Raw genomic sequence first — 22894 nt, 5'->3', positions numbered from 1 at the left:
TGTGCTATTTTCTTAACAGACATGTGATTTTGCCATAAACTTTGCGACGTAATTATTGATTTGTGAACTATGTTTAGTCTGGTATATTGTTTTAGGACTTTTTCTTAGAAAGTTTTAACCTGTCCTAAGTTAAAACTGAGGAACTTAAACAGGAGAGACAACATACAAGAAAACTATATCCCACGTTAGTGAGCATGTATGCTTTACGGCAACGTTTACATACGTATGCTTGAAATCAGCATGATCGTAACTCTTGAATGGAATTTTTGCAGGTTATTTAATTGAAGGGCTGATCAAGTGCTCGCGTGCATGAAATCTGGCATGAGCATTGAGTACTCTTGATACTTCAGGGTGCACTATGGTGCCCGTGAGCAACAGGTTGAGGATGGCTGCTCTAGATCCCACATGAACCTTACATAGGTTCTTGAAGAATTTACAGAAAATATTACATGCAGAAAAATAACTTTTGAGGTTAAGAAAATACTGCCTTCCAAATTCGAAGGCAAGTAGGCAGATCATTGTTTGTACGTAATTATTCGTTAATTTTGAATGTTGTTGGCCTGATTTTCTCTCCGTGCATTTTTTTTTTTAATGTATAAGAACCGACAAGCTTTTATTTTTTTTCAATATGAATTCAAAGTGGAATAAAATCAAAGTGCATTTTAAAACGGAAATTTCAGTATCACATAAACCAACCTAAATTATCAAATCCAACAAAAACAAACGTGATTTTTAAAATGATCATCAACAACATTCGAATTCACCTCACAACCCTCAATCCCGTATCATATATTTTAAGAAAACCCCTGTAAAAATGAAAGCCAATTGGTAATAACTATTACTTCCAAACGAATCGTTGAAAATTACCTAAAATCCGCTATATTTCCATTCAAAAAAAGACAAATAAAAGCTAATGAAACTGACATCGAATGAGTAAACAATAAAAATAAATAAAAATAAACTGAAATAAAATACCTCAAGGGAGATTTTTCCACGGTGAAAGTACCCCACGCCGCTTAATTAGCCGCAAGAATTCGTATCAATTCCACACCACGAGAGTGATTTGTTTGGCTTCTTCTCACCATCACCGACGTCGTCGTCGTCGTCATCGTCGTCTCTCTCTCTCTCTCACTCTTTCTACTTATTAATTGCTGCTTTAATGAAATATCTCATCCTTCCACACTGGAGAGGAGTTTAAATATATTTACCGAGAGAAGCTAAGAGTTTGTGTTCTCTGTCACGTTCCGACTCATCTCTTTCACAGCTCAGGTGAAACACACTCTCTTTCTCTCTTTTCAGAGTATATTCCTCTTTAATGGAGGTTGATTCATTTCTTCTTTTTTTTGTCCTATTTCCTGATACCCATATCTTTTTATCCTCGAGGAAAAATATCCATTCACAGCCATGGGAATCGATTAACATTTTCCGTTTATTCAAACTTGTCGCGAATGTTTAGATAAATATTCTTCTCTTTTTTTTTTCGCGTGTAAAAACATGTAAATAGATTACGAGAAGAAATGGTTTCAAAAGACCTGATGCATTCCTAATGTTCCTGATTTGGATCATGAGAATAGCCCATTATAATATTTATTTGATAAAACATTACGAAACACGTAGGGAATTATTTTACTAGTATTATTGTCAGTATTTGGTGCTTATGTAAATTTACATTCAATATCTGCTTTGTCGGAATTTTACATATTTATGAATTCTCGCTGATAACATTGATAAATTTCTGAATATTTCATCACTGCTATATATATAATTTCTGAGTTAGTTAAATCGAGATTTCTCAGTAGATCCGTTGTCAGTCGAGCTATAACCGTGAGGATGCGGGTTCGAACCCCGTTGGCGACACGGTGGTAGTCGGGGTGAAGTAACTACGTTTTTTTCTAAATTTCGAGGTGGGAATATAATACGTTCTCCCAAAAAAGTCTCTTTGCAGAGAGCAGGCAAACCTTCATATTATACATACATAAAATGAAATTAAGGCATTCATCTTTTATGACTTCGAAATACGGAAGACAGAAAAAAGCACCAGAGCAAAGAACACGGAACAAGCACAACTCTAAAAACTTTTATACGTTCGGGCAACGCATGTACATACGCACATACAAGAGATTCCTCATGTACAACTACACATAACCCTCGATTCGAAGGAAATCGAACCGACGTGCTCTCGTTTACCGGATGAGCGCGCTAGACCACTACACAAATGAATTCTATCTGCTTAGAGATCGTGTGCACTGAACGGGACTGTACATGGGCATCCAGACCCAACTCAGGCCAAAGCTCACATTGTCAAAACTGTCACCAGATGGCAACTTATCCGAAGATGATTGGGGGGGGGGGGGTCCGCCCATGCGTACGGCCGTCAAATTCTACATACACTCCTTTCTCAGCATCTAAAATTTGCTCGCACTATGGAATGAGCTATTCATACATGGTGATCTGTAACCGATTGACAAATCTTTATTGAGTTGTTGAAAACCCGTCTGAACAAGTAATTTTCGTCTTACAGTGCATAGGTATGTCACAAGTCTAGAACCACTAGACGGCGCTTTCGGTGGCATTTTTGTCGCACCGCGGTCATTTTCTGCACACGAGGGCTAATTAGATCGGGACCTACAATTTATTGCCGATTCCGAAAGCAGGCTTGTTTTTATATTCATGGAGAGTTGGGTGAGTAACCCCACGATGGGGCACTCCCTGCGGTAGCAATTTTTTGCTGTGGTCATCTCGCCGTTTCTGTTGTACCCCTGTGTCAGGAGAGTTTTGACAAGGACGAACCGGGTATCGAACTCGCGACACCTCTAAACATCCTTTGGTACTTTAGGCGAGTATCTTATAGACCTGGTCTACCGCGCCCACGGCTGGTTTTGCACTGGTCATTTCAATCGGGGAATGCAGAAAGTATTTGGCTTATACTTATTTGTTTTACTTCACTAAAGCACTCCTACAGTCAATTGCACACTCACTTATATGACTCACTCATGCTTATATGAACACTCAAACAGTTGGTCATTCATATGGTCACTCATGCGGTCACTCACACAGTCAGTCACTCGTTCAGGGCACGTGGGGAATTTTCGGGGGCGAAGCATACCAAGAGCAAAATTTACCGGGGCGAAATACATTCGGGACAATACATTCCAGAGGCGAAATTTCCGGATGTCACTGAAAAGAAACACGCACATCGCTCATGCATAAATTAAATGCAAGAAAATTCAGATTTAAGAAGTAAAACTATACAGATTCAACATTTTTAACCACTTATGCGAATTTTCAACGCGTCATAACCCACGTATAATACGATGCTTTGTTGCTCTTTATTATTCTGCGCTTTCCTTCATATAAATGAATAGTAATTAAAAATGTTCACAATATCCTCTCACTCTAAAACAACCCCATCTTATGGCAGGAAAAAAAATACGAAATTTACTTTTTTTAACACAATTTTTTATATGGAAAATGTTATTCCAGCATTTTTACCAACATAAATTAATTGATGTTCCACATTTGGCTCTTCGAAGGCTGAATCCACTTGGAAAATATTTCCTTGAAAAGTAGCAAAAATCACGGGTTTTGACTATCAATGTCTCGATGGATTTCGATCCAAATTTTCAGGGGTAAATAAATCTCTTTGAGTTTCACACTGAAAGACACAAAATTTGGTAATTTTGGAAACTGTCCAAGTCCGTCGGAATGCACAATGGACATGAATGGGTGCAGGTGATCAGACAGGATGCTTACGTACCTGTCACCTGTCAGAGTCGTATCTAGACGTAACAGGGGTCCCATATCACGCCAACTGCACACGCCCCATACCATCACAGAGCCTCCACCAGCTTGAACAGTCCCCTGATGACATGTATGGATTCACGAGGTTGTCTCCATACCCGTACCCGTCCATCAGCTCGAAACAATTGGAGCCGAGACTCGTCAGACCAGGCAACGTGTTTCCAGTCCTCAACAGTCTAGTGTCGGTGTTGTCGGGCCCAGGCGAGGCGTAAAGCTTTGTGTCGTGCAGTCATCAAGGGTACACGAGTGGGCCTTCGGCTCCGAAAGCCCATATCGATGATGTTTCGTTGAATGGTTCGCATGCTGTCACTTGTTTATGGCCCAGCATTGAAATCTGCAGCAATTTGCGGAAGGGTTGCACGTCTGTCACGTTCAATGATTGTCGTCAGTCGTCGTTGGTCCCGTTCTTGCATGATCTTTTTCCGGCCGCAGCGATGTCATAGATTTAATTTTTTACCGGATTCCCGACATTCACGGTACACTCGTGAAATGGTCGTACGTGAAAATCCAAATTTCATCGCTACCTCGGAGATGCTATGTCCCATCTCTCGTGCGCCCACTATAACACCACGTTCAAACTCACTAAAATCTCGATAGCCTGTCATCAGCAGCAGTAGCCGATCTAACAACTATGCCAGACACTTGTTGTGTTATATAGGCGTTGCCGACCGCAGCGCCGAGCTTTGATTGGTTCCATATCTCTTTATTTGCATCAGTATTTTTGGCTCTTAAGTTTAGTTTAGGTTGTTTTAAAATTAATTATATGGGACCGTACAGTACATCGGAGAAATTCCACAGCTTTAATTAAGCATTTTTTGAAGCAGGAACAGGCAGATGGAAGTTTAGGGGGGGGGAAACCGGAATATCTAGCACCCTTTAAAAAGGGAAAAAATGCAGGGTGTTTCAACAAGAATTACCCGATTTGAAATGCGTATATTACGAAAAATATTGAACACACAGACACTTAAGATTAAATTTACGTTACATGTCTAATCAAAGTTTTTTTACAAACCAAATTAAAGGTGCTCAATATGTCCACTTTGGATATGTCTATGTACGGCAGTCGAATTCGTCCCAAACTTTTGCGAGTATGTTTGCATCCATTGCTTCCACTGCTGCTGTTATGCGTATCTTCAGATTCCGCTAATGTAGCTGGAAGGGGAGGCACATAAAGGTCTTTTATAACCCCCCACAACAAGAAATCGCACACTGGTGTCCGGCGATCTTGGAAGCCAGTGATGTTTAACTGAATCGTCAGGTCCCGAACGGCTGATCCATCGTTTAGGAATGCGATCGTTAAAAAATTCTCGAACGTCCAAGCTCCAGTGTGGCGGTGCCCCGTCCTGCTGGAAAATGAAGTTATCCGAATCAGTTTCTAATTTTGGGAAAAGCCAATCTCGACAAACACTGAAGTGGTGGCCGAAAGAAGAGCGTTAGCGCTACCTGTCGACACATGCGTTGAGACTCGAGATTTCCCTTTTTCCACCTATACATTATTCGATCAAAACGGATTAAAAGCTGAATAGTTACGATTTTTTGAGACACCCTGTATATTTTTTCATAACATATCGGGACTTCTGGACGCACCCTGTATTATTCTTCCTTAAAATTCAAAAATTTGAGATCAGACTAAGTACACGGCTATATAAGTTCTCGGAAATCTTTTTTAATATTCAGCATAGAAATGACTTCGCTACTCTGGTGTATGCATTACGTTACAGACGGAAGCCGTTTTTGAAAAATGCGGAGCTTATGAGGTAGAGGGGGTAGAAAGTGTAAGACTTCATTTTCTCATTTCCCCCCCAAACAATCTAATCTAGATTCAAAGATAATGAGGAGCTTATCTCGTTTTATGAGCACTAAATCGGTCCTCTGTGAAAATCGAAGCCCCTCTCTTTTCCGTCAGCCGTTTCACAAAAACCTCGTATATAGGCCTCCTATCGCCTCTTCGACCTTTCGTAAAACAGGAAGAGTGTCATCAATCAAAATGCGGTAGGAAGCGCTTAATCTTGTCATTTCATGCAGTTTATAATGATAATTCATTTTTTCCTCCTTTTACTATTATTATTATTATTCGCTTTCGGACCGGGAAGATTGATAAGCAAAACTAGGAAATTCTTCTAATGGCGATTGGATTTTTCAACTTGAAAATATTCAAGGATCATGGAAATAAATCAGCCTCACACAGAATAAATATCAGTCGTTATGGAGTTAATGTGTCGTTGATTGTATTAAGAGATCATAATTAATTAGTTTTGATACATGCAGTGAAACTGAATCGTTAAACAAACGGCGAATGTAATGCATCGATATTTTGATATCGATAATGAACTGATGATGTATTGAACATCCGAGTATAATGTCAGTCACACGCAAGAAAGGGTCGGGAATTTTCTATACGAAGCGGGTTCCCTCTGTTCAACCTTTAGGAGAGCAAATGCCACTTCATTGATTCGAAAACGTGTCGCGATCCACTCAATAAAATGATCTGAAAATGTGCAACGGGCCGTTTGAGTGATCTGAATCTGTGCCACTTGTCACTTCATGACCTTTCAATGTACTGCGGGTCCTTTAAGTGTCTGATAATGTGCCGCGAGTTATTTAAATATCTGAAAATATGCCGCGAGTCATTTGAGTGTCTGAAAATGTGCCGCGGGTCGTTTGAGTGATCTGAATCTGTGCCACTTGTCACTTCATGACCTTTGAATGTACTGCGGGTCCTTCAAGTGTCTGAAAATGTGCCGCGAGTTATTTAAATGTCTGAAAATATGCCGCGGGTCATTTAAGTGTCTGAAAATGTGCCGCGGGTCATTTAAGTGATTGAAATGTGCCGTGGGTCATTTACGTGATCTTGAATTATGCTGTGACGTGACTCACTGAAGTGATCTGTAAATGTGCCGCGGGTCGCTTAGTTGATTTTGAAAAAATTAGGGGTTTCACACACAGGTAGCCGATATATAACATCAGATGAAGCTTACCATCACATTTGGCGCGTGGATCATGGATTGAGCTTGTATGCTCTACACCAGTGCTTCCCAGTCGGGGGGTGCCTGGAGCAACAGGGGGTTTTTGGCCTTTTTTATTAGGGATCCAAGGCTCAATTGTTGAATTATATAAGCAGAAAAATTACTGCTAAGTTGCAAAAAATATAACGATATTTCATTCCAAAAAAAAAAGGTTGTAATTAAATTTATGTGCGTAAGCACCACTGCAACGTTGGTAGATTGCAGCAGTAACATTGCTATGATTTGAAAATAAAATAAATGTGGTTAAGGCGAGGTCCCCCTCGATAGGGGTATGGTATGTAGACATGAATTTACTATCGTATTACATTTATTAGTAATGGATACCATGTACTTTACTGTTCGAGAACATCCTCGGTGATGCATGGCTGTAGTTTCTGCTACTATAAATGGGGGGGGGGGGGTGAATGGTATATGCTTAAATTTCCAAAATATTTGCGCATTAAATATTCAATTTCCGCTGTTCCAAACAAAATGTAGTCGATTTAATGGTACAACGGCACAAATCAATTTTTCACTCATAATTTGATACATAGATGGCAGCACTAAAAATTCACACACAGCGCTATATAACCACTCAGACTGTTAGATACACAAAGTTTTCCGGCACATACTCACTCCATAGAGAAATGCCGATTATGATGGAACCGGAGTCACGCTCGGTTTGAAAGACAGAAATTAGATTTAACCGGATTTCATTAATAGGATTAGGCTTATCATATAACACACGGTTTGCACAAATGAAGAATTTTTAAAATTTATATTTTCAAAACCTATTACATATAATATGATCTGTGATGCATAAAAATAAAGAAAAACTTTCAAAGTTTTTTTTTTACATCGCTCAATAGATGGCAGCACTTCCGTGGAACGCAGTGACTGAAAATGACTGGACCATTCTTTTATTTTTGTTTTTTTTTCAGCTACAAATTTCCAAATCCACGCTGCTCAAAAGTAGCAGAAACAACACTCTTGCATATGTTCTAATGCACAAAAACGTCTCCTCTCGTTCTCAACATTTTTTTTAATTTCAGACACTTCGTTCTAAGAAAGTGCTGTCACCTATAGAGCGATGTTGAAAAAAAAAAAACTCTGATTGCTTTTCTTTATTTTTATGCATCACAGATTGAATAACGTGTAATAGTTTCGAAAATATATATTTTTTTAAACCGTGTCCCTTTTCAAATTTGCAAGCACTGCATTTTTACTGATAATGAGGTTTTCACGTCATATCCGTGATTGAAAGAATATTTATAGAGATACAAATACAAAGACCACAACAGACATATTGTGCCACGAGTCGGCAAATAAAAGATGGCCATAAGAAGAATATGGATGTCGAATACATATCTAACTATATCAAAAATACAGCAATCCAATAAGGACAATTCAAAACCAATAATTATGATATGAAGTAAATATAATGCCCATACAAATTATGGTTGTCTCATATTCTAGAAGAGATCAGGTCCAGATCGATTTTATTCCACAACAGACCGATCAACTGCGCATGCGCTTAATCAGATTCTACTAAATATTTCAAGAGAGCCTCGAAAGAATTATTTACCGTTTTAGCATATGTGTCTCTCTTCAATTCCTTTTAAAGATCTACTCTATTTCTCTGAGTTTAATATTTTCCAGGATCTTTGCGACGTGAAATCTTTTATTTTGCCAGGATAACGCGTTCAAATCTCAGATCTGAGTATTCGGAGATTAAATAAGATTTGAACCGAAATTAAAAGGATTAAATAAACTTTAAATGATGTTTTGAAATTAGAAAGAGTTCAAACTAAAATTTGCAAATTAAATACGTAGTTTGAACTGCATTTCAGAGGTTTAAACGAATTTTAAAGATTTCTGTGGTTTTTCTCACTCAGTGCGGTTTAAACGGAATCTCCTGGAGGTTTTGAACGGAGTTTTAAATACATTTCAAGGATTGGAAGGTGTTAAAATTTAACTTTTAAGTTCGAATTAAATTTCAAAGATTGAATACCGTTTAAACTGAATTTTGGATTCATGCAGATTCTGGATTCAGTTCAACAAAATTCTGGATTAAGTCAGATTTAAACCAAACTTTGGATTTGATTAATTTAAAGCTTTATTTTAGTTTTATATGTATTTAAAACTGGATTGTAGATGTAATGAGAATTGAACTAGATTTTAGGTTTAATAAAGTTCAAAATGTATTTTGATGATCAAAGGAATTACAACTTGATTCCGAAAGTTGAGTGAGTTTTAAAATGAGTTTGAGGGGAAAAAAATGAGTTTGAATTTTAATTCAAATTAATTACATAGACGAAAGGTATAAGAAGTATTTTCAAAAAATGCGCTAGATTCAAATAAATTTCGCACACACACACACACGCAACTTAAGCTCCTCCTCCCTTAACCACATCTGTCTCAATGAAGAGATTTCAGCAGGTGATCACTGAAGACCTGGAGGCCATGCTGGACGATACGCATGCATGTGTTGTGAACCCAAAGTGAAATCTGTTTATGTGTAGTGCTTGGTATGTGCTATTGGTTTTCTGTGGTTCCCAAATTCGGGGCACGAATGGGAGCCGATCTTCCTCGTTGAAAAGTCTCTCGCCACAGAAAAAAACGGCCTACAACGATACAATTGTTCGATCATTACACTTCACTCATAGTTAGAAAAATTGACGGCAGATGGCAACACTACACATATTAAACTAGATTTCAGAGGGAAACTCGAAAATAGTTTATTCAAATTAGAACTGACTTCTAATGACAGAAGAAAATTAAACTGAATTTTGAAATTAAAGAGGAGGTTCGAATGGAATTCGGAATATTAACACCCCGAGTTCACGGGTCTGTGAGACTCATGCATATGTATTTCTCTCATTTACCGACAGGTGCCGGAAAAAAAAATCTTGAGGTTATCGCTAATTTCCTATTCGAACTGGTTCATCTACTATGCCAACTGTGCGTGTGGGTGTATCTCCCCCCCCCCCACAGTTTTTGAAAGATTTCTATGTATTTGGGTCTGTGAGACCCAACCCATGTGTTCAAGTAGGATTTTTTTTCTGATGTTAATTGATATGGTTATTGCAAATGACCGCAGAAATGAGACGTGAATGTTTATATTTCCATATATTATACACGACGTCCATAATTAAGAGGCCATATTTTATAGTACCCTACAGACGAAACTAGTCATCAGAAAATTGTGAAATTTTGTGGGGGACTTCATGAACTGTGATGGGAATTTGTTTCAGGGAAAAAACATTAGTTGCACACGTCGCCACCAGAGGGCGTTTTAAGAAGGAATGACAAATTCAGCCAAACGTTTACAATTTTAACAATTGTTAAACACTTTTACAATTGTTACTGCAACAAAACATGTTCCACATGATGGTCATCATTTTCAGAGACCATGTGAAATCGCAAGATGACAAGTTCAACAACTGACCCAAGTGTGTGCGCGGAAATGTTCAACAATGTAAAATGCTGCCTTTAAGGTTAGGTAAAGTTCTTGGATTGTCACGACTTACCAGACGTTTCAAATTCCCCCAAAGCCAGAAATCGCGTGGATTAGGGACCGGGGAGGCCATAGATTAAGGAAATGGCGGCTGATGATACGTTCTTCTGTAAAATGTGTTTTAAGAACATTCTCAACACAGACTGCAACGTGTAGAGGAGCTCCGTCTTCCATAAAGGTTATGTCTGCAAGACCGTGACGTGCTTGCAGAGCCGGAATAATTCCGTTCTGTAGCAGCAATGCATATCGCTTCCCGGTGATCAAACATGTCACACACATATATATATATAAATATATATATTTATTTATTTATTCTATTTTAAAAATTGTTGCAAATAAAAAACATTAGTGTAATGTCAAATAAATTTGCATGAAATTTCCAGTCATTCAAACCAAGCACAACTCCGGTCTATCGCCAAAAACAATTTAATCCTGATTGAGTTCAAGCGGGGGCATGCGTGTGACAGGTACCTAAAAGTCTGAATGCGTATCTAGCGTTTAGTTTAGTTTAGAACCGACACGCCCAGGCTCTGTCGCTTTGCGATGTAAGCTCATTGATCGTGGGATCGTGGGCGTGCCGGAGAAGCGTATCTATTGTTGTGTTTTGAATATTCAGTATTGAGGATATTTATAATCATAAACGCGCATGACAATTTATCTTTTTAGTTATATACTGTGTGTGACGGGCGTAGCCTGAAATTGCGTTGGGGGGGGGGGGGACCAAAGTGATAGAACAATATATTTAATCATCCGCCTTTGGTATGTGATATCAGAAACGTAATACACACTAACTCATACATGCTCAACCTATGACAAGCAACTGAAACCTAATTTGCCTTAAATTAAGTGAGCGACACATTTCTATATTACTAAAGCTAGCAGTTGCCGATCACTTACGTGGGTCACGGCACATTTCCAGTTCATTTGAGTGACTCGCCGCACACTTTCAAAATCACTTATGTTGCTTCCGGAGCATTTCTGGGTCTCTCGAGTAGTCTGCGGCACATTTACATACTCCTTGAGTGACCCGCGGCACATTTACAGATCACTTAAGTGTCCCGCGATACGATTTCAAACCAATGAAGTGACCCCAAACTGCCGTAAATATTGAGCACCCTTGCCCTTATTACTACGAAAAATGATGTCATATACTAGACCGAGTGGTAGGCTTTTGATGAATTCCTGACCAACCTCTACGGCTACACAGGTTAATTTTCTGTAGATTCAACGCCCCCATCCTGGTAAGTACAGACTCGGCAGGGCGGGACGGAAAAATCCCGGATCGAGTGTGGGCGGAAATGAAGTTCGACGAGGAGGAGGGGGGGGGGGGGAAGTAGACCGAGTGGTATAGAAAAACCTAGCAAGTTGGGTCTCGATGATTTTTAAAGAAAGGATCCATTCGTTGACGTCCAAAGAAGAGGGTGCTGGGTTCCTAGGGCCCCCATCCTCCTCCTGCTTTAGATTATTCCTTCTCCCTATCCTCACAACACATCCTAGGGGTTTCCAGCTCCATAATGTGAAGGAGGGGGGGACTTTCTGGAGCCCTGCTTTAAGCGTATTGCAAATGTTCCGTATAAAACAAGAAAAAAAGTGCCAGAATTCGGTATTCCCAGAATTTAAAAAATATTGAGAACCAAGGATCTACGGAAATCATAGCAAAGTCGTATTCCAGTACAGTGGATCATAATCTACATACATTTTGCATGCGTCATGTTCGAATGTATTGCATTGCAAATAAAATGCATGATATACATATTATTCAAAATCACACTGTAAAGTGTGCTAAATTGGATATAACACTGCCGTGGTGGCATTTCGCATCGCATGAAATTGTCCTCTAACGTTTTACGTGATGTTTACGATCTTCCGTCCGTCCGAAAATAAACAAAATAAGTAAAATGTATATTGATCCGCGATGCTCATTAAATATTGATGTATTTGAGCGACACAAAGATATTTTATAACGCTTGAAAATATCATTTTCCTACTCCATTCGATGAAAGAGTTATTTGTAAATTATATATCGCACACATGCAATGGGAAAATAGTTATTTCTCGAATCTACTAACATATTTATGGGCTTGAATAAAGAATGAGAGGAATCGACGATACAAAATAAGGAGAAACGAGAGAGAGAGAGAAAAAAAAGGGAATGAAACGGAGATATTTGATCGAAACTTATCTCAAATTTTTATGAGATCAGAATGACTAACGAAACTTTGCGAGAGAGAAGATATATCAGATTCTTTCTTATCTCTCATTTTCCGAGATAGGAAAAATTTCGATAATTCTTAAAAATCGATCTTTATCCGTGAAGTAAATATCTTCTTTCTCTCATTTCTCCCCCCTTTCCTCCATATTCCTGTGATTTTTATGGTGATGAAAAATAAACACATTTATTCATCTTCTTTTCATTATTTTTGATTAGCGCACTGACGGTTGATGAATGAAGAATTGGAAATATACGAGTCGATGGAATTTAATAACACGTCATAGAATAAATACGTTTTGTTCGTAACATATGAAACGTTCGTGTATTTTGGATATTCATGTATGTGTAATAAATTTTTTTGGAATAATTAATTGTATTTATCTTTGGAGTTATTTGTGGCCTACTATTTATTCACTTACTGTCGATATTTTGATAAGAGTTGAGGCTGAAGTGGTGCCTGAAATTCACAACAAAATGGCTAAGGATAAATGGAAGAAGTGAGTTGAAAACCCAGACCGCGTCAGTTCTCTAAAATATTGAGAACGGACAAAAAGCACTTTAAAAAATACTTAACGCCGTTATATAAAACCTTCTCGAATGCGGTCTATCGATTAAACTCATCAATTTCCGTCTGTCGATTAAACTTATCATTTTCGGTCTATCGATTAAACTTATTAGTTATCGTCTACTTCAGACGGGTTTCACCTTTTTGCCTGTTTTTTACTTTATTGAGAAAGAAGGAATGAAGTTGTCTGTGTGGTTTTTCCCACCTAACACTGGAATTTTGTGGGCAGGCTTACCAATAAAATCCTAATAGATGCCCAAAAACTCTTCATTAACACTTTTAAACTGGTTACAGGAAATAACTTGTAATTAGTATATGGGAAAAAACCCAGAGAAAATATTTCAAAATAATCGTGAATTTTTGTCCGTTTTTTAAAAATTACTTTACTAAAATAATTTAAAAAACAACAGTTATTATTTCTTTTTTACTCAGCTATTATTCATTGACTCATTTAAAATGTGCTGAGAAATCACCATCATTAACATCACCATCACTGGACGCCACCGACTGGCTGATACAACGCAAATCGGCATTTGTTGGCAGCGCTGTCACCAAATGACCGCCCCATGATCTCTCTTATTGTTCCCGGTGCAAAAACAAGGCAACTCCTAGAGCTGTCTTGTTTGTTGCACCGTATGAGACACTAGCACAGCTTCTTTTTCCTTTATGACACTATAGCTATTGCTTGGAGCTGTGTATGTGGTTCTTGCACCAATTGGTATAGGGTTTTTTCTTTACAGGAATAAGTGAAAACGTGAAAATCGAGAAAAATGGGAAGCTGTTTAATTCTTGCATCGACGTCTTCAATTTACTGCGAATATCATTTGTGCTATATCTTAACAGGTTTTGCCCAGGCTCGTCGCCCCCCCCCCCTCCCTGGCTTTCTAAAATACACTAAAAATGGTATATATATATATACATACATTGAGTACATGTGCTTTGCCCCCCCCCCCCATGTAAAAAATTTGTTTCCCCCCCCCCCTGGAAAAAGTTGAAATGACGGCCCTGGTTTTTGCCCTAATAATTTTTTCCCATATACGTAAGAAATCTAAAATCCACTACGGTCTGACCCTTCAACAGGCATAGTAGAGATCACTAAAGCCGTTGTAAAATGTACAAATACAAATACAAATACAACGCCACAACAGGCAAATTGCCCAACGAGGTGGCTGACTTAAGAACATCATGGATCCCCGAGCCATTTTTTGGAGTCCCTACCTACTACTGTTACACCACACATGAACCCCCCCCCCCCCGCGGAACCCCCCAATGAACCCCCAACGAATCGGTACATGCGGGAATGTGCGTGTACGTGTAGTGCAACCTGACGTAAAGTTTTTTGTTTCGGTGTAATGCTTGTTATGTGTAGTGCTGTCATCTGCCCCCAGTTTTTCTAACTATGAGTGAAGTGTTATGGTTGAATGATTTACCGTTGTAGGACTGTTGCTCTCTGTGGCGAGACTTTTTAACGGGGAGATCGGCTCGCATTTGCGCCTTGAAGTTGGGAACCACAGAAAACCAACTTCAGCCGACCACCACTGTGGGGTTCGAACCCGGATCCTCGCATCACGAGTCCGGCACTGTAACCACTCGACCACCACAGCGGCCAAAAAGGTAAAAGAAGTCTTTATTTATGATGTGCACTTTCTCTTGATTTTCAGCAGGTGCAAAATAGGAGGGGCTGGAGAGGCGCTAAAAAAAAATTTTCTGCGTGAAGAAATCAGCTATAGAGTATCTGTGCTTTTCATTCTTAAATAAAAAGTTTTCAAAAGGACGAGATATCTCGGCAAAACCGGTGAGAGAATTAAAACAGTACAATGTTTTCACAACTTTCTATCTAGAAATTCTCCCCATTCTTTTTCAAAACATTTTAATGAAATGATTAAAAAAAATCCAAAATATTTGAAAAATATATTTTTTTCAAAAATTGAAAAATTATTTTACACAGAATCAAAACAATTTTTCCCATAAATATTGGCCTCACCAATTCACCAATGTTTGACCCTTTAATAGGCATAGCAGAAGTCACTAAACCGCCTGTAAAATGCCATGCATGTCTTTATGAAATATCTTTGTTATGTTTCGATTTTTAGCAGGAGCAAAGTAAGGATGTTGGGAAAACGTGCTCAATTGAGAAAGCAGCTTTGGAAAGTGCCTGTGTCTTTCATTACAAAAACTATGTAAACTGTATTACAAAAAATGAAACTATTAACAAGGAAATATATCTTGCTAAGTCAGAGCCAGTCAGATTGTTAAAATTAATATTTTTTTTCTGACCATTTCTCTTTCGTTCATTTTCAAAACATTTAAACAATTTTTTTAAATATAAATACTAATATAAATAATTTTTTTTAATAATTACTTGTGCTCAAACATATATAGGCCTATATATGTTTGAGCACAAGTAATTTAAATCGGATTGAAGAACTTTTGAGAACAAAAAACATACAAAAAGTTACATAATAACAAAGCAATATTAGCGCCTAAGGCAGCTAGAATATATAGTGTGTTAAATAGAAAGCAACCAAGATTTGATTGTTGAAAGCAAACAGCTTAATGCAAAAATAAAATAAAAAATATGTAATTTAAAATATTCGGCCGAAACAAAGTAGAAAAATGATTTGAAGAAACAAAGCCATCTCTGAGTTCTTTATCGGGGGAAGGAAACGCCCCAGAGAACACAAGGATGACGTCTCTTCGCTACCTTACGAAGGTTTTTAACAACTGGCTGTTGCGAATATATATTTCGGAAAGAGAGAAAATTCACGTAACAGCCAGTTGTTAAAAACCCCAGAGAATAGCTAAATATATATATAAATATATTTGTCTTAAATATTTTAATATTTTTTGAATTCAAAAAAATATTTATTTTTTTGTCAAAACATCACCGCTACTAATTTTCAGACATCAACTAATAGATAATTTTTCACCAATAACTGTTGTGTATCTAACAGAAGAGAATGGTTTCCGAAGTTCTGCCATCTCATTTCCAAATTCGAAAGTACCAACTCTGCTGTTTATTTTGCCTGTATCTGTTATGCTTATATTTTGAATACCGTTTATTCGATTGCAATCAAGAGAATTTTTTTTTTAAATGGGAGACAGGCTCGGATTTCTTGTTGCAATTTGAAAAACCACAGAAACCAACTAATTAGCTTTCTCCTACTCGTAGAATCGATAATCGTGTTGGCAAAAAGTAGTCAAATAATAGTTATGCTATTGTATCTCATCTATGTTTGATGGTACAATTGTTTACAAAAATAGAAATTATGCGGAATATGTTGATATTATTTATGACAATAAAATATAATTACTCCATGGATTATAATTGCAAATTTTAGCGAACTAAGAAAAAATGCTAATAAGAACTAATACTTTCTTCATACTTAGAATGATTAATGAAAAATGCACACTAAACACAAAATAATTCTTCTTTTCCAAGAAAATACGTAATATATAAAAAAGCAATGTAATGGTGTTTGCATGGATAAAAATTTGCATTATTATTTTGCTCTATTCACTAACGAAAAATAATTTTTTCTTATCAATATCCGAAGAAAGCAACAAACTAATAGCCTGAAATAAAAACTAGACTTTTCTATGTAATGAAGTCATTCCTAAATTCACGGAAATTCCGTCCCTCATCCAATTCCCATATCCATTAAAATATAGAAATAACTAAATATTTTGCAATTTGCATCAAAAAAATATAAAATATTATAAAAATAAATGTTTCTATAATGACCATAAAAAATAATCCGTGTCACTTAAATAATTGCAATTTGCAACGGATTTTAATAAGTGCCAAGAAAAAAATTTACACACATTCACGTTGGGTTCCTGTTTATTATCGCTAGTAACGTTAAATTAGGATACTGTGCTATTTTTTTGAAAATAAAAATGTTTTTTTTGTGCGTTCAAGCTGTCACCATGATCTATGAGCTTGGTCAGTTCAATTATTGAATAACGAACTGGTTGAATATAATTTAGAGATGAATTAATCATCTCAAAAACATAAAAAAGAAAAATCGTAGGAGACACGACACAAGTCGGGTATTACTTAACCAATTTCATTATGCAAATTTGTTCGGTTAAACTTACAACAAAATATAAATATACATTAATGAAAACCAGAGCAATAAATCATTACGCACGTAAACTGACTGGTAATTTGGGTTTTTTCCCCCTTTTTCATGCCGATGTTTAACACGTATCGTCATTTTTTTTGAATAAAAGTATCAGAGGCACCAACACTACTGAAACAGGTTTGGTTTTTGCAAAACATTTTTCAACTTCAAAGTATGAAATATTGTTTATTTGTTTATGGTTCATTAATTTAATGGAAAAATATTAGAGGAAATGTTTTTTTTTTTAAAAATAATATGGTTATTCAAATACCAAGGTTGTTTTCTGGTAGTATATATTAATACAAATCAATGTTGTTTTTTCTGTGAATAGTGGTTTTGATTGATACGTGGATTTTCTATTTTGCGTTTATTGCGTGTTATGATAGTTTTTGTGGCGTAAGGACCATAATATCGTAAGTGTGAGGAAAATTAATCATCCGTAATTCACCGAGAAGAAAACTCCAAGCTGGAAAATTCCCTGACATGACAAATCATCCACAAAGTGACATAGTGAGCGAGTGAATCAGCATGTAGGTGATTAAGTGAGCAAACGAGTGATTCATCAAGTGAGCAAACGAATGATTCATCAAGTGAGCCAGTCAATGAATGAGTGATTCATATAGTGAGTGAATGAGTGAGTGAGCAGGTGAGTAAATGAGCGAGTGAATCAGCATGTGGCTGATTTAGTGAGCAAACGAGTGATTCATCAAGTGAGCCAGTCAATGAATGAGTGATTCATATAGTGAGCTAGTCAGTGAATGAGTGAGTGAGCAGGTGAGAAAATGAGTGAGGGATGAACACGTGGAACAAAGGAGTGAGTGAATAAGTAGATTAGCAAATGATAGAGTGGGTGATCAGTCGAGAAAATGATCGTGTGAATGAGCGGGTGAGAAATTGAGCGAGTGGGTAAGCATGCGAGCAAAGGAGCGAGTGAATGAGCAGGTTAGCAAATGAGTGAGAGGGAGTTGGTGGGCGAGCAAGTTAGTAGGTGAAGGAGCCGATTTTCAATTTCGAGGTGCGATTGCGAGCCGATCTGCAGCACGATACTTACGTAACATGGAAATTCGAGTAATTAACATCTTCACCTCAAAGCATGGGAGACAGATGGCAGTACCAGAAGAACGCGAAACAAGCATGATTCTGACCACATAAATACGTTTTAGGGTAACACACAGAGCATCTATTCCGACATGTACCGATTCGTTAGAAATTCTCCGGTGGAAAATTTACGAGTTGCAGGACGATTAGGAAAAAGAGGAATTGGCTGCAATTTCATTATAACCGTTCTCTTCCACTTGTATTGTCTGACGCAGTGATTCCCAACGTGGGCGTTAACGCCCCCTGGGGGGCGGTATAGACCACGGGTATAACATGGGATTCTATGGGTTAGATTGCTGTGGGGGGGGGGGGCGATGGGAGAAAAAAATTTCTGAAGAAGGGGACGATGAGACAAAAAAGGTTGGGAAACTATGGACTAACGGGTTAGACCAGTGCTTCCTCAACCTTCTTGTACTCAAGAACTAGTAAAATGTATGAACAATTTCGACGGACCATAATGCGTATTGTGACTAAATTGCCTGTATCTTTCGTCGGACCAACATTTTATACATTTGTCTCGTTTGTTCAATGAAACTCATTTTATAATCTGTTATCTTTGATAAAATTTTAGGTGTAGATAATTTTCATAGCAATACGCTTTATGTTATCATACAACAATGCAATTATAAGTATTCACCTTACATATTTGTCATATCTGACTTTTTTTTCTTCTGGTAACTCCATTTAATTGCGATTTAATGCGTTTTACAATAGCCCCGTTTTTACCTCCCTCGATAATTTTTTCAGGGATGATAATTTTAGCTGTAACTGGTGATTTTGCTTGACTTGTAGTAACACATTTTGCTGCATTTGGCGATTTCCTGCACTTTATCATATTATGAATTCCAATTCCCCGTATTTTTACTTTCTTTAATGAAAGTTGCCACAAGGTTTTGAGGTTTTTCTAACAAATAAAAATTTTTTGTAGAGATTTGTAATAGTCCTTAACTCCAGTAACTTCAGCAATAACTGACAGTTTCATTAAGAATTGTCTGTTTTGGAAAAATTAGCGATATCCCATATATGGCATCGCCATTACCGGTATCTGTCTCGATGAAATATAATCACATTCAATTAGAATTAAATTATCAAGTGTGCCCATGGATCTCACCTATACGTCACGGGCCACCTGTAGTCCACGGGCTATAGGTGGAGAAACGCCGAGTTAGACAATGCAGTGCTTTCATGTTTCATTTCCGACCCGTTAAACTACGACGACAAATATTCGGTTTGATGTGTACTGCCACAGCTACGTGGAATTTGAATTATCTTCTTTGAATCGCCCGGCATCAATATCCCGAATACGTATTCACAAGCGTGATTCAAGCATCAAAATTCAATTTCACTCGTCTAAATTTCTGTGAAAACACTCCTTCAAATTTTAAGCAATTCTTTTTATCAGTTATTTCTCCGCTTTTCGTAAAAATACTCCTTTTTTTTTACAAAACTACTCCTAAAATATTTTAGGAGGAGTGGAATTCTCTGTTCTTAAAATACCCTTCTTCTTTTCTACTTTTACAAAACTATCCATTGAAATATTTAAGAGAAGTGGAATTCAATCTTGAAAATAATTTTTCCGGATAACAATGTCCGGTGTAGTGCGACTATACAGATATTGGACAAAAATTCTCCCCTCTGTTCCCAATAAATAGTCAATTTCCCAGTGCTTAGGATGCCCTATAAGTGGCAATTCGGCCTTCATCACATTAACCGTTCGTCGTAGAGGTATGGCTCTAATTAAAAAAAAAATGGTCAAAATGTGGTCAGGAATCACTCTGTGCCTTTTTCGGTAGTGCAAATATAGTAGATCATAAAATAAAGAATGAATATTTTTTTTACGGTCCACCCCCACCCCGTGCTCTATCTTCCGATTAGAAGGTCATTGCCGTGTCTCTCCTGACACCCACAAAAAAAAGTCACTTTTCCAAGTCCAATATTCACTGAGATATTCGAATTAGAAATTCTGAGAGAAGTTAGGAAAGAAGCGTTGCCCGTTAGTTCATGCCATTCAACCGATTTTTAATTTCTAATGTACGTGTGAATATTGCACTAAGGGCGGTATTCACCGACATGTTTCAAACTAGTCACAACTTTTTGGTAAGAGATAGAGGCAGATTGGTTAAATTCAGGTTTTTAACCAATCTATGCTGATCTCATATCTGAAAATTGTGACTATAGTTTAAAACATGTCGGTGAATACGGCCCTTAGATAGAAAAATTTTATTGCCCTCAGGAAAGATAATAACAATTTAATTGTAAAATACAGGAAGGGGGTTCCCGCATATGAAAATTTATAATTCTCGTTATATGACACACTGTATTTTGACTCTTGAAACTGTACAGAGTCATTTCTTAGCACATTTTGAGCATTTTTTAAATTAGAACCATACCTGTACGACGAACGGTTGATGAGATAAACGCCGAATTAGAACTTGAAGGACATCCTGTATATAGACCTACCTACAAAATAAATGAAAAAAATCATAATTAGCAAAATTAAATTAAAAGTGTTAATGACAAGAACGTGTCAAATGGAACAACCACGCATCATTCTTTATAATCTCCTATAAATCCACAGCAATTTTTCAATATTTTTAAAAATTCACTTTGAAAGACGAAGCTCCAAGAGAGACTCGTATCAAATTTACAGAATTTCTAATAAAATGTTTATATATGAACCTTCGTCTCGTATACACACGAACTAAACTCTCTTTTATCTTGCAGGTTTTTCCATTCTGCTAAAGAACTAACGATATAGAGTCCGGAAAAAGAAGTGAGAAAGGGGAAAAAAAATTGGAAAAGCAGCCTTGAAGCCAGAATGAATTTAATCACGCTTAGTTGGGAGGTTATTTAATTAAGCCTGCGAAACGCGGCAGCTTCTATTCTTGGCTTCATTAATTAAACAAATAAGTTCGTAATGAGTGATTATTTCCTCTTGAAAAATCCTCTTGAAAATTAGAAACGAAGTAAAGGAAATAAAAAAAAAAAAAACTCCAGTCGTGGATTGACAAGGGCTGCCACTTCTCTGAATACTCCGTCTCAGATTTTTTTCTGTTTCCTTTCCTCATGTAAAAGTTTCCGTTTCCTACCGTTAATTTAACACGATTGAGCTGGAATAAGTAAGAGAAAGAAAAACATATTCTACGAATCTCAGAGCGGAAATCTCATTTAAAATACAAAAAAAAACAAAAACTTTTAACACTTATAAAACGACTTCATAGCATAATTTAACAGAAAATCGAAACTAAATGGCTGCTTTTTCAAATTGCAAAGTCTTTTAAAGTGCAGTCAAAGTCGGTTGCAACGACATCCTAGAATGTATAATCCACGGTATTATTCCGTTATAAGCGAGGTCGTCGTTTTCAATGAAGTATTTGTCAAAAAATATGTACAGGGTGATTCAAAACTCACCGTATAAAGTTTTAGGGGAGGTATAAAAGACAAAAACAAAACAATATCACACAGGAATGTATGACCGGAAACCCCAAACGGATCAGCTGGAGGATAAATGAAGATGCAGAAATGACAAGCCAATAATGGGTGGGAAAGCTGTTTATTTAGCGATAAGCATGCCTAACTGCGGATGGTAAGAACTTTGAACACCTGTTGTGAAATTTAAAGTGTGCATGTACCGCACACTTTTGTTTGTCTTCGTGTGAAGTACCGCTAAAAAAAAGAGTTTTTCCACCCATTAGTGGCTTGTTCTTTAGCTGATCAGGTTGGGCTTTCCGGTCATACATTCCTATGTGATTTTTGTTTTGCTCTTTTGTGTTTTATACATGCCCCAAAAGTTTATAATCACCCTGTATATATCCAAGGATGATGCCACTCTACGTTATTCATATAAAGGTTTCAACAGCTGGCTGATGCGAAGATGTAATTCAGTAGAAAATAATATTCAATTCGCATGAACAGCGGAGAGTGACATGAGAAAAAGAGAGAGATCCTTGGATAAGTCGCCATATGGTTGCAGTGTCAGAAATTGTAAGCTTTGGTTCAGTTAGGCAGGCCCGTCATTTAGACAACGCCCCCCCCCCCCCGGCTTTCGAAAATACACTAAAGATGGTATATATATATATATACAAATATATATATACATACATTGAGTACATGTGCTTTGCCCCCCCCCCCTTCCTGGAAAAAGTTGAAATGACGGCCCTGCAGTTAGGTCTGACCGCCCATGTGAGATCCGGTTCAGCGCACAAGAGCTCTAAAGAAAGATTGAGGATCGTTGCCTTTGTAGCGTAGTGGTCTATCAAGCGCATCCAGTATGTAAGAGGACGTAAGTTCTTTTCCCCGCAAGTGCGATCAAATTCTCTTTCTTTTGTGAAATCATCCTCGCATCAGCCAGCTGTTGAAACCATAATTATAGGCAATCAAATAATGTACATGAAGTTTTTTATTCCTTTATGAGGGGTTTTATGGAAGTTATAGTGTTACCAATCTGATCGAAAACAATTCATGAAATTGGGTTAATTAATATGGAACATCACTCATTCTCACCAAATGACTATTAATTAAAACAAATCTAATTAATCATTAAGGAAAAAATGCTTATTTTCATATCAC

Source organism: Pholcus phalangioides, unplaced genomic scaffold (genome assembly GCF_987345545.1).
Source record: "Pholcus phalangioides strain wild (caught in Gottingen) unplaced genomic scaffold, Ppha-v1.0 ptg000014l_1, whole genome shotgun sequence".
Taxonomy (NCBI): domain Eukaryota; kingdom Metazoa; phylum Arthropoda; class Arachnida; order Araneae; family Pholcidae; genus Pholcus; species Pholcus phalangioides.
The sequence above is the reverse complement of the archived record's forward strand: the minus strand, read 5'-3'. Positions refer to the sequence as shown.